Genomic DNA, 12,500 nt, shown 5'->3' with positions numbered 1-12,500 from the left:
GAGAGAGAGAGAGAGAGAGAGAGAGAGAGAGAGAGAGAGAGAGAGAGAGAGAGAGAGAGAGAGAGAGAGAGAGAGAGAGAGAGAGAGAGAGAGAGAGAGAGAGAGGGGGGGGGGGTAGGGATAGGGATAGGGATAGGGATAGGGATAGGGATGGAGAGGGAGAGGGAGGGGGAGAGAGAGAGAGAGAGTCAGACAGAGAGATAGACAGACGGATGGATAGATAGACAGATAGATAGAGAAAGAGAGAGTGAGAGACAGACAGACAGACAGACAGACAAAGAGAGAGAAATAGAGATCACAGCTTATGTATGACGTCACCATCGCCTCTCTTTCCCCAGCCAGTATTTCGTTGCGCTACGAATTCTGGGAAAGCGAAGGTCGTGACGAGACAGAGGGACTGAATTTGGCATAACGAGTGTTATTTCTTTCTCCCCATAATGCAACGCACATGCAACAGGCTGCAACACACCTGGTATTTACCCGCACTCGTACTCTGACAAATTATATATGCGTAAAGATACAAAAAAGGTAAGGTCACTTTACTAACAAAATCTCAATTCACATATACATGAGGGGATACGTTTGGCAGACTGGATATGCTGACAAATAGTAGATAGTCCTTTATATATATATATATATATATATATATATATATATATATATATATATATATATATATATATATATATATATTTTTTTTTTTTTTTTTTTCATATAAAATCTTGACATCGGCAGTAGATTTCTCGTCTTGAAATGTATTTAATTGGTTGTTAAAGGCGGCCTCTCGTAAACCCGGTTCCGAGGACACAAAGCGAGCACCGGAGACTAATTTAGTCCCCCGTCGGACCCTCCCTCCCCCCTCCCCAAGCACCAAGGCGTGACCCTAATTTCCGGTCGTAAGGCAGGTGGAAATCGGCGCGCCATTCCTCCCGCGACCCGGTAGCAAGTGCCGGCCGCCCAGCAGCGACGGGCACTGAGGCAAGGCGGGACGTGGCACTAAGGCAAGCCAGGATGTGATGTTGAGGCAAGGCGAGGCGTGGCTCTGAGGCAAGGCGGGACCTGGCACTGAGGCAAGGCTGGACGTGGCACTGAGGCAAGATGGGACCTGGTACTGAGGCAAGGCTGGACCTGGCACTGAGGCAAGGCGGGACGTGGCACTGAGGCAAGGCTGGACGTGGCACTAAGGCAAGATGGGACCTGGTACTGAGGCAAGGCTGGACCTGGCACTAAGGCAAGTAGACGTGGCACTGAAGCGAGGCACCCGACGAGGCCCAGGAAGCAATAAGCGCGGGAGGTGAGCAGATTTCGTGACTGTTTATGCAAGGGTTAATTTCGAGAGAGGAAGCTGAGAGTAGTTTGTTTCCCAAGGTTACTTTTATGGGGGATATGGTAATTAAAGTGCAAATAAATCATAGCCGAGTATGGGGGCAAGGTAAGTGTTAGGCGCTTCACTCATTTCTTTGGAGCTCTCCGTTCGTTCGTCACACGCCACTCCAGCATATTTCCAAGAGCCTCGCTGCTGTAGGAATCTTTGTGAATATAACTTCTGCGTCTTCTGATCTCGGGGAAATAATAATGTATGGCATTGCTTGCACTGACAAACTCGAAGTAAAACTCCTCAAAAGTGAGCAAATAAGAGATGAAGAGTTTGTAAGAGGAACAAGGTCAACATAAGGTCGGAGTGCTAGACCTCAAGGCACTGCTTTGTCACGAAGCATCTCGTTCGGGAACAAGCAAGATGGTTGGGGTTCGAATGAAGACGTGGCTCAGGCCGAAGGGACCCAGCCCACGCACACGCCGCGCAGCCGATGCCCATCCCTTCCGGCAGACGGAGCAGCAGGGGGCGCCGCGCGGTTCTGTTCCTAACCAAGTTTCCATTAGCTTTGACTTCACGGTCGGAGGGCGGGTGACGCCGCGGCTGACAGGCGGTATGTGACCCCACCGCGAGCGTCAGGCGGAGACATCAACGTGGGAGCGTCAGCGAGGCGGCGGCGGTGGCGGCCTACTCCTGAGGTGGAACTGTCACCTCACAACACGCGCACACACACACAGACATGCTAACAATACCTGTTTCATGAGGTTGATTTTCATTCGATGTCTGATCGTTTTCTAATCTGATTTTCAATAAAATACTGTTTTTTTAGTTATATATTTTCATTTTACTGAACTAATATGTGCGCTGTCTTTACACTTGAGCTCCGGCCTCAGTCACTCGCAGCTGAACTTGCTCATTCACCTTGCCTTCCTACCCCCTCCTCTCGCTCTTGCTCTCTCTCTTTTCATTTATCCATCCCTCCTATTGTCTCCCATGTCTCTTTTTAGCCTCCTTTTTCTGTCCCATAACCTTCTTTCACTCTATCTTCTGCGTCGTTCTCCCTGCCTCCCTCTTACTCCCTCTGGTAACTGGCCTCTTAGAAGGGGGAAAAAAACACGCACATACGAGTTCCTGCTCACCCAGTTACCTTTCTCAGCCGCCGCGCCTCACTTTTCCCTCACCCCGATACCTTAGGCCTTCCCCTCCTCGATCCTATCCACCTTTTCCCCTCCGTTTCCCCTCCTTATCTCCCTTCCCTTCCATCCACCCTCCTTCCAGCCAGCCTTGAGTCCCGATGAAGCCTGAGTAACGGCGTCGGCACCACGCCAGCCGGACCCGTCCACCTTGCCAACAGCGGCCCCCTCGATGCCCGGCCGCCGCTGCGCCCACCTCGGGAAAACGGCGTCCGCCACTACAGTATCTTTCGGACTCTCTCTCGGTCTTCTCTCTCTCTCTCTTATCTCGCTCTTCTCTCTCTCTCTTCCTTTTTTCTCTCTCTCTCTCTCTTCTCTGTCCTCTCTCTCTCTCTCTCTCTCTGTCTCTCTCTCTCTCTTCTCTGTCCTCTCTCCTCCCTCTCTCTCTCTCTCTCTCTCTCTCTCTCTCTCTCTCTCTCTCTCTCTCTCTCTCTCTCTCTCTCTCTCTCTCTCTCTCTCTCTCTCTCTCTCTCTTCCCCGCCCCCTCCTCTATCTCTCTCTCTGTATGTGTGTGTGTGTGTGGGCGCGCGTGTAGTGCGTGAGTGTGTGTGTTTCTCTTTCTGTGTATGTGTGTTATTACTCAGACTGCTTCGACATCCACGTGAAAACGCTACGTCAGTTCCATATGACAATGTATGTATATGTACTGATTACGTACGTACTTTATATAAACTTACATTGTGTTTCGGGTGATGATAGTGTTATTTCACACTACTTATCGCCACCAAGAGAGGATTTCTTAATATGGGAAATACGATTACTTCCTTCGAAACATTGAGGTCACCAAGTAGTGAGTCACCGTGTGTGTGTGTGTGTGTGTGTGTGTGTGTGTGTGTGTGTGTGTGTGTGTGTGTGTGTGTGTGTGTGTGTGTGTGTGAGAGAGAGAGAGAGAGAGAGAGAGAGAGAGAGAGAGAGAGAGAGAGAGAGAGAGAGAGAGAGAGAGAGAGAGAGAAAGAGGTAGAGGGAGAGGGAGAGGGAGAGGGAGAGGGAGGGAGGGAGGGAGGGAGGGAGGGAGGGAGGGAGGGAGGGAGAGGGAGAGAGGGAGAGAGAGAGAGAGAGAGAGAGAGAGAGAGAGGGAGGGAGGGAGGAGGGAGGGAGGGAGGGAGGGAGGGAGGGAGGGAGAGAGAGAGAGAGAGAGAGAGAGAGAGAGAGAGAGAGAGAGAGAGTGAGTGAGTGAGTGAGTGAGTGAGTGAGTGAGTGAGTGAATGAGTGAGTGTGTGAGCGAGTAAGTAAATGTTTGGATAATTGTGAGTGCGGGTAAATCTGTGTATGATTGTTTGTTTATTTTTGTTCATGTGTATCTGTCCTAACAATGGATCTGTATTTAAATACCAGTTTTGCTGTTATAAATGCATTTATTGGTACATACACATGAATTTTCAACAACTAATAACCGATTTTCAACATTTTCTTTAAGGTCAAGGCTCTTTATATGTAAAGTGTCGCGCTGATGGTAAATGGCAAATTCTGTAGCAGCCCCTGTCAGCACTCAAAGATCAAAAATGACTTAGCGATTCTGCGACTAAGACTCCTGTGGCCTCTAACTTTCTCACCAATGCGACAAGGGTCAAGGTAAAAAATATATTGTTTTTTGTTCTTTTTTGCAATTTGAGCAGAATCTGATTTCTCAGTTTTTTTTCCGCCAGATCATTGTTTCCCAGGATATAAGTAACAATTTGTGTTTGGTCTTTGATTGCATCACTGTCGCCTTCTTTTGCAGAATGCCGTGTTACCTTTCAAATCCCTCTCTCTTCTCTCTTCGTTCTTTCTTTCTTTCTCTTTCTCTTTCTCTCTCTCTCTCTCTCTCTCTCTCTCTCTCTCTTTCTCTCTCTCTCTCACACACACACACTCTGTGTCTTTCTCTTTCTCTCTCTCTCTATCACCCCCCCTCTCTCTATCACTCCCCCTTCTCTCTCTCTTTCTCTCACTCACCCTCTCTCTTTCTCTTTCTCTCACCCCCCTCTCTCTTTCTCTCACCCCCCTCTCTCTCTCAAACACACTCACTCACTCTCTCTCACACACACACTCAATCTCACTCTCACTCTCTCTCTCCCTCGCTCCCTTCCTCTCTCAACCCCCCTTCCCTCTCTCTTTCCTCCCTCCCTCCCTCTCCCTTCCCCCTCCCTCCCTCTCCCTTCCCCCTCCCTCCCTCTCTCTCGCTCTGCCCTTCATGCACAAACGCACGCAGAGACATGCCCGCAAGAATGCCCTAATGAAGGTACTGGGGCGTCCCGCATCTGCAGCGCCGCGACCTGCTCTCGCCCCCCGAGCGCTCAAAGCCGCGACCGCGCCCCCCGTCCTTCCCCCGCCCCCCGCCCTTCCCCCGCCCCCCGCAGGGCCGACGGTGTAGTTATTAACATTCTCTGGCCCGACGAGGGTGCAGCCGCCAGAAAGAATCGTCGAGCGTGAGCATCACATAATAGCCCTTCCGTAGCGAGCAGTTAAGGGTTCTTGTTGCTTACGTCCCTCCCTTGCGTGTAATGACTGTGAGATATCACGTCCTCACTAACAAGTGGAAATGATGATGGTGAGAGAGGATCAATTCTGGCAAGGGGAGGTCTCAGGGAAATGAGAAAAGCGATCTCGGGCCGTTCCGCGATTCAGGCGAATGCGAGACAAAATCACAAAGCGGGGGAGAGGAGGAGGAGGAGGAGGAGGAGGCTTGGAAGCGTAAGAATTGGGGGTTACGGCTCCGGACGAGAACCGAGGTCGGTGGGGCTGGACGCTCTCCTCGGGCAGATGCATTCAAACAATCGCTGGTAACCATCGTCTGTAAAATCTGTGCGATATGCAGATCTTTCAACTGGCCGGCATCTGAAATTACTTAAGTATTTGCTCATTTGCTACCGTTTTCTATCATCTCCAACCCACCCAGTCTACTCCTAGTGACGTCATAGGCCTTATCACCCAAAGCTGCGCAGAACTCCGAAGTGACGAGACCTGTACTTATATAGACCTTGAATGCATTCGGGCGTGTGGGCGGCGAGAAAGTAAACCCAAGACGAGGAAAAATTGGAATGAAAGATCCTAACACATAGAAAGTAAGAACAAAAGCAAAGACTACACACAGAGCAAGAACAAAAGCAAACACAACACATAGAGAGCAAGAATACAACATATCCTACCCGGTAGTTTAAACGGAAAGAATCATAAAAAAAAGCTTTCACGTACTACTAAATCTGTCTTCGCGATGAGGTCACTCCACTCAACACACCAGGCACATCATCCTTGATTGTCATGGACTAGAGCCCTCATCACGGGTGTCTCCGGCGTGTCATGAGGAAGAGTGGATGAGAGGGAATGCGTTGGCCCTTAAACTGAATGAGTTAGGGCTGAGAGAGAGAGAGAGTCTGCGGTCGACTCAGAGTATTCTCAAGGTCCGTCACTTGAAAAAAGGGTGACACGTTTACAAGTACTCTTCAGCTGTATATTTTGAAGGATTTTTTTTTTTATCCAGGAAGCCATTTTGTTCTGCGTTCACTGAGATATAGTGTCAGCTAGCATTACCAGCGAAGTTTAGTAAAATGACAGTGAAAATGAATAAAAGGAATTATAAAAAACGATGATTCGAGAAGATATTATTATGATGATGATGATGAGGAGGAGGAGGAGGATGGGGATGAGGAAGAAGATAATGATGGTAATGATAATGATGATAATGACGATAACAGCTTCCTGTCTTCCTAAGAGGCATTTCCGAACGCCAGCCTTTTGTTCAGCGAGGGGGATGGGAAGCCTCGGCCGTGGCAGGCTGATCTTGACCTGTGTGGTGAGCGGGGTCAGAGGTCACGAATGTCAGTAAGCTGTGTTGGGGCAAAGGGGGCGGCGGCGGCGGAGGAGGAGGAGGGGGGGGGGTGTATGCTGGCCTGGAGTCGCGGATAATGATGCTAACCCAGCATCCTCGTCACAACACACGGGAGGGCGAGGAACCTGTGCAACATCCTGCAGCGTTGCGCAAGCTGGCAGGCACCGTGCCAGATACCGCCATTCCGAGATGCCGGCTATATATCGCCTCAAAGTCACCGAGGGAGAGAGAGCGCCCGCGAAGACGTCGCCGCCACCGTGACTTGCACAATCGACGGTAAATTTGGAGTCTCCTCCATCATTTCAGAAAAAAAAAACACCAAATACACTAAAAATATTCGAAGGGGAAGACCTGCTCTCCCTCATGGGTAAACGCCTTTCACAGACTAATTGCAACAAGAACAACGAAGGGAAGGACAAGAAAACACACGAATAGGCATATTCGTGCTTTCTTGTTCTTCCCTTCGCTGTAGGCACATTCGTGTTTTCTTGTTCTTCCCTTCGTTGTCGGCATATTTCTGTTTCCCTTCGTTGTAGGCATATTCGTGTTTCCTTGTTCTTCCCTTCGTTGTCAGCATATTCGTATTTTCTTGTTCTTCTCTTCTTTGTAGGCACATTCGTATTTTCTTCCCTTCGTTGTAGGCATATTCGTGTTTCCTTGTTCTTCCCTTCGTTGTCAGCATATTCGTATTTTCTTGTTCTTCTCTTCTTTGTAGGCACATTCGTATTTTCTTCCCTTCGTTGTAGGCATATTCGTGTTTTCTTGTTCTTCCCTTCGTTTAGCATATTCGTGTTTTCTTGTTCTTCCCTTCGTTGTCGGCATATTCGTGTTTTCTTGTTCTTCCCTTCGTCGTAAGCATACTCGTGTGTTTTCTTCTTCCCTTCGTTGCAGACATATTCGTGTATTTTCTTGCCCTTCCCTTCGTTGTCGGCACATTCGTGTTTTCTTTTCCTTCCCTTCGTTTAGCAATATTCCTGTTTTCTTGTTCTCCCCTTCGTTGTAGTTCGTTGTAGGCATATTCGTGTTTTCTTTTCCTTCGTTGTCCCTGTTGCAATTTGTCCGACACGCATCCCAAACCAATCTGAAGGAGGGCCGCTGTATCCAGGCTGGGCGAGGGCGGAAGGGGACCCGTTGCCAAGCGCCCCCCGCCGCGCCACCGGCTGTCCCCTCGCGTACGCAGGTCGTCGTCGTTGCTACCGTCTTCAGAAGTATTGTTTGCGTTGTAATTACTATCATTAACACCGCTGCAATTAGTAGTACTTGTGATTAGTAGGAGAACTAACAGAAAAGTATTGGTGACTATTGTGGTCATCACCATCATCTTGATGAGCATAATCATTACTGGTAAATATAAGATTATAACTATCATTGATGTTATATTACATTCATCGTTATGCAAATAATCTTATCAGAATCATCACATATAAAATTATAAACATAGATTTCATCCTAAAAAACGTATAAAAAAAGTATAGAAATCTGCGCATTTAGCTCGGCAATCGACTCGGCGTTGGCTTTCCACTTGCCCCAAAAGCCGCCGCCAGAGCAGCCCGCCGCCCGGGCGCCGCCTCCCGCCACCTGGAGAGGGCGCAGCGGCGGCGCCACCGCGAGAGCGTTCACCTCCCTCGCTCCTTCCCCGGCGACGCAGCTCCGTCATTAGCGGCGCGGTTCCCCGGCCTGCGTCAGGCTCCCGCGCGTGGGGGTCAGCCGCTCCTCTCCCGGAGAGCAAAGCCGGAGGCCTTTCGCCTCGGTGCAAATTGCCCCTTTCTGCCGAGTATCTGATTATGCAATCGAGCTCTGCAATTGCTCTTCCGCGGACGGCCATCATCCTCACGGCGCCTCCTGACTGATCGTCCCATTCAACAGAATTGAGAATTAATACCCATTAAAGTCCGGGCTTTGTCAAGCAGCCCACTGTTGCCAGGACTGCGCTCATCAGTCATGGCTGCTTAGTCTCGCTGGCGTTGTTGCTTTAACGATGTGGATTCTGGGAAGAGCCGCGCGGACACGAATATTTGCTCCTGGGAACGGAGAGTCGTCCGGAGTGGACCATCTACTCGCCCACAGCATCCACGCCCTTGGAGGATCGCAAGATTTTCTCTTCCTTTTATTATAGATTCTCGGTGCGGTGATTTCGTCGTCTGAAATGGCGTCGGTTGGTGTAGGACGTACGCCTCGGCCGGTGTAGCTGGCGCGCCCTGGGCTGGAATCTTTCATTCCTTCTGACATACCTGATTAGCCCCCCCCTTCCCCCCTCCCCTCCTCTCCCCCCGCCTTCGCCCCGGGAGCCTCGGGACTTGAGTGAGTGCCAAGTACCGGGAGAGCCGAGCAACCAGTCGGGTGGGTTTGTGGACACCTGCCCCTCCCTCCCCCCCCAGATGAGCTCAAGGTCAAGGGGGAGGTGGAGTAGCAGGCCGGGGGTGGGTGGGGGGGAGGGGCGAGGGGGAGGAGCAGATCGAGGAACACCGAGGAGAGACGCATGACTAAATACCAAGCATCAATTATACCAGTGAACTTGCTTTCGCTCACGTTCACCGAGGCGGAGACCGACCGCCCCTCATTACCCAGGGAGCCCAAGAACCACCCCGAAAAGAAGCAGCATGAAGAAGCAACATTTTTCACAAAGGCACCTGATAAGTTCTCACCTGCAGAGGAACGCTACGAAGACCGGGGGGACGGGGCGTAACACTCGATAATTCCAAGTCTCTCAAGTCTCGAGGTCCATCTTGAGGGCGGGACTGCAAGAGAAATCGAGAGTCAGCGAGGGCCTCATCTGATAGCGCTGCATGCTGATTACATGCTTCGCCAGAATAATCGAGTTAGATGAATCATGAGGTGTTGGTGGGATCGAGAAAATGAGCGGTCATATCAAAGGTTCTGTTTAAATCCATGCGTTTATAAAATAGTTTATACGTGTGTTATTAATAAGAAGCAGAGTATACACGAAAGATATACTCACAACACAGCAAACTCAAAATACGAAATGAAGGTTCAAGACAACGAGGAAACGAATGAAATGTGAAATAAACACAAAATTATGGTATTTACACCAACCATATGGTATTTACACCAGCCATATCCATGCACCGAAATGACACAAAATGAATGCCGTTGAATGCCGTTCCTCCTAGCAACAGGGTAAGAATGTAGATGTACAAAAAGAAACTCTTCACACGCACAAAACATGTTAGCGATTTCGACAACACGTAAGCTCTAGAGGGTTAAGCTGGGCGTCGACACGAGTAATATGCCTGTGATCGTGGTGTATAAAGCTGCCTAAACGATGTTGCTCCTGATGCCTGTAAAGAAAGCGAAACAAAGAGAGAGAGAGAGAGAGAGAGAGAGAGAGAGAGAGAGAGAGAGAGAGAGAGAGAGAGAGAGAGAGAGAGAGAGAGAGAGAGAGAAATTGGCTCGGATGACACCTGTAAGTAAAGCGAAACGAGAGAGAGAGAACGAGAGAGCGAGAGCGAGAGAGAGAGAGAAATGGACTCTGCTTATTCCAAAGCTTTGTTCGAAGGGTGAATGCCATTTCTCCTGACACCGACTAACGACAGGCAGCGCAAGAGAGGAAAGGAGACAGTTGCGTGTTCTGACGAGGCGATTAAGTCTTTATGGCTGAATGTAAGTATTGGGAGCTACCTGTTAATGAGGAATAAATGCGTGTTGAAAGGTAAAGAGGGGAAGCTTTGCACAATATCACCATTAACGTGTCGGTTTACAGGGCGAGAAGGATATGAAACCTCACACACACACACACACACACACACACACACACACACACACACACACACACACACACACACACACACACACACACACACACACACACACACACACATACACAGGGAGAGAGAGAGAGAGAGAGAGAGAGGGAGAGAGAGAGAGAGAGAGAGAGAGAGTGAGAGAGAGAGAGAGAGAGAGAGAGAGAGAGAGAGAGAGAGAGAGAGAGAGAGAGAGAGAGAGAGAGAGAGAGAGAGAGAGAGAGAGAGACAGACAGAAAGGCAGATAAACAGATAAATAAACAGAGACAGTCAGACAAATAGACAAACAGACAGACAGACAGACAGTGACAAAGAGAGCGACGAAGAGAGCGCGGAAGGAGGGCGGTGAGAGTGGCCCTGGAAAGCGAAGCGAGGGTCGAGGGACAGGCAGAGCTCACTCAAGCAGACGAGCTCATCGGTTTCCAGCTCACGTAGCTCCTGAACCCGGGGCTCAACAGGGCTTAACCCGCAATTACTCGAGAGGTTCAGTTAACAGCCTGCAGCATCAGCGCGGCCACACTCGGGGCATCCGGAAGTACTTGAACAAATATTAAAAGTGCGATTCTGTTCGGAGGCGAGGATACGAGGGAGAAAGTTATGTATTTCGTCTTGTTGTTTGTGATGAAAGTGATTTTCTTCTCACTAAGTCGGATTTGTTTTTTGATCCAGAGGATTGTTATCAAATCGTTCCAAAAATCATTCCTATACTTCTTCGCCATTTATAAAAACCACTTCTGTCTTTAATCACAAATCTTCACCCTCATCAGCTGTCATCTCCCGGCGAAAACCCCAAATCTAAGCCAACGCCAAAGGAAGAGAAAAGACTTATTATCCAAGGAGTGATTCTGACGTCACGACCGAGGAAGAAAGACACGGGGATAAAAAGGCTCACTTCTTGAATTCAGTCCGAGAGACGAAGGCCCCGCACCCAGGAGGAAGCCGAGGCTGGAACCTGATCGATAACTGAATACAAACGAGTGACTTTTCTCTCTGCTTCCTCGAGCTTTATTAACGCAAGGTCGAATATTTTTTTTCATCATGGAAGAAACAAACAACATGGTCTTCTGATTATGTGTTCGATTTTTTTTAAATATTAGGTTTCAACAAAATAGATTGTATATAAATGCATAAGCATATGCATATACGTATATGTATATGCGTGTGTATATCTATATTCATGCCTGTAATCTTTATCGACCTATCTATATTTTTTTTCTTTTTTTCTTTTCCTTAGAATGTATTGGTGTGTTGATAAGCCTACAAGAGTGCGCACAGCTGCAATCCCGGCGCAGGGCCAGCAGAGCAAAGGCGCGCAGCCTCGGCCCCGTCAGGCTCGCCATGGCTTTCGTGATCCCATTTCGCCGCGTAGAAAGCCTAGAGGTAATTGCATTATGGGCCGCTATTTCTCCGACCACTTCCGCCCGCGATTCGTCGGAATACTTCCCCGTCTGATTCACCTTCGCCTTACAACGAAGATGTCGTTCGCTTAGCATGCAAAGCTGTCTTCCGAAGGGCCAGTTTCATCCAGTCACCCATACGCCAGAACCGCCTCCCTTCCGCAGCGCTCCGTAGTGATGTCACTAATACGAGTCACATGACCTCTGGCAACGACGCCGCAATTAGCTGGATCCGGCGGAGGTCCAACTCCTCCCTGCGCGCCAAACAAAAGACGCTCACCTACGCCGACTACGCTCTTTATTAGGCTTTATCCGGCGTTCTCGCGATACAGAATATGCTCGAAATGATAGACATGGCGATAGCAAGCGATACTGTCGGTATATGTAAGCACAGTCTTGCCATGACATCGATGGGGAGGTTTTAGGCCTCGCCGAGAGCGGGCGGTGAAGGGGAAGGGAACCGAGCCAGCGGTGAGTGACTGCTTGATTGTTCTCGACTCCCAAATGGCTGTCGTCGCCCGCCTCCCTCGCTGCACGCTGTTACAATACCTGCGACATGCTTCATTCTACTCTAAATAAGCCTGCAATTGCTCCTCGGCCATTCTCTCGCCATGACACGTCTTGGCGCATCCTCGTCCCCCCCCAAAAAGGAGAACAAAAAAGAGATGAAAGAATGTATGACGTTCTTACAACTTCCTCGTTTCTCTTGCGGCGGGAGTGAGGAGGGGGGGGGGGAGGGGGCGCGGAGAGGGCGAGAGGGCAAAAAGCTCCTTCACGAGTTGCCGTCTTCATCGCTGCACCATAGCGAGACTTACCTTCTCATTACAGAAGCTCGTCAACAAATAAAACCCATTTCTCCAAACTACAGTTAGTCGTGGTGTACTCTGGCCTAAATTCCCGTCCCGTAGGCCCGTTCCCGTAATTTCCCATCCAGGCCTCATTATGAAGGCTAAAAAACGATTAAAAGCCACAGTGCCTAAAACTCGGATTTTAGGCTGCCTGAATACGGCCTCACCCCGTTCTTGGGTT

General features: G+C 49.5%; 1 protein-coding gene across 1 annotated transcript in view; it reads right to left on the bottom strand.

Moving 5' to 3' along the window:
- LOC113807858 (uncharacterized) overlaps positions 1–12,500 on the bottom strand; it is a 51,817-nt gene that overhangs the window by 8,036 nt on the left and 31,281 nt on the right. Inside the window, exon 2 of the mRNA XM_070126682.1 lies at positions 8,959–9,051. The gene's annotated coding sequence lies outside the window, so the exon portion shown is untranslated. The remainder of the gene's footprint in view (positions 1–8,958; positions 9,052–12,500) is intronic.

Source organism: Penaeus vannamei, chromosome 10, assembly GCF_042767895.1.
Source record: "Penaeus vannamei isolate JL-2024 chromosome 10, ASM4276789v1, whole genome shotgun sequence".
Taxonomy (NCBI): Eukaryota; Metazoa; Arthropoda; class Malacostraca; order Decapoda; family Penaeidae; genus Penaeus; species Penaeus vannamei.
Note: the sequence above shows the minus strand (reverse complement) of the source record. Positions and strands in the feature narration are given on the sequence as shown.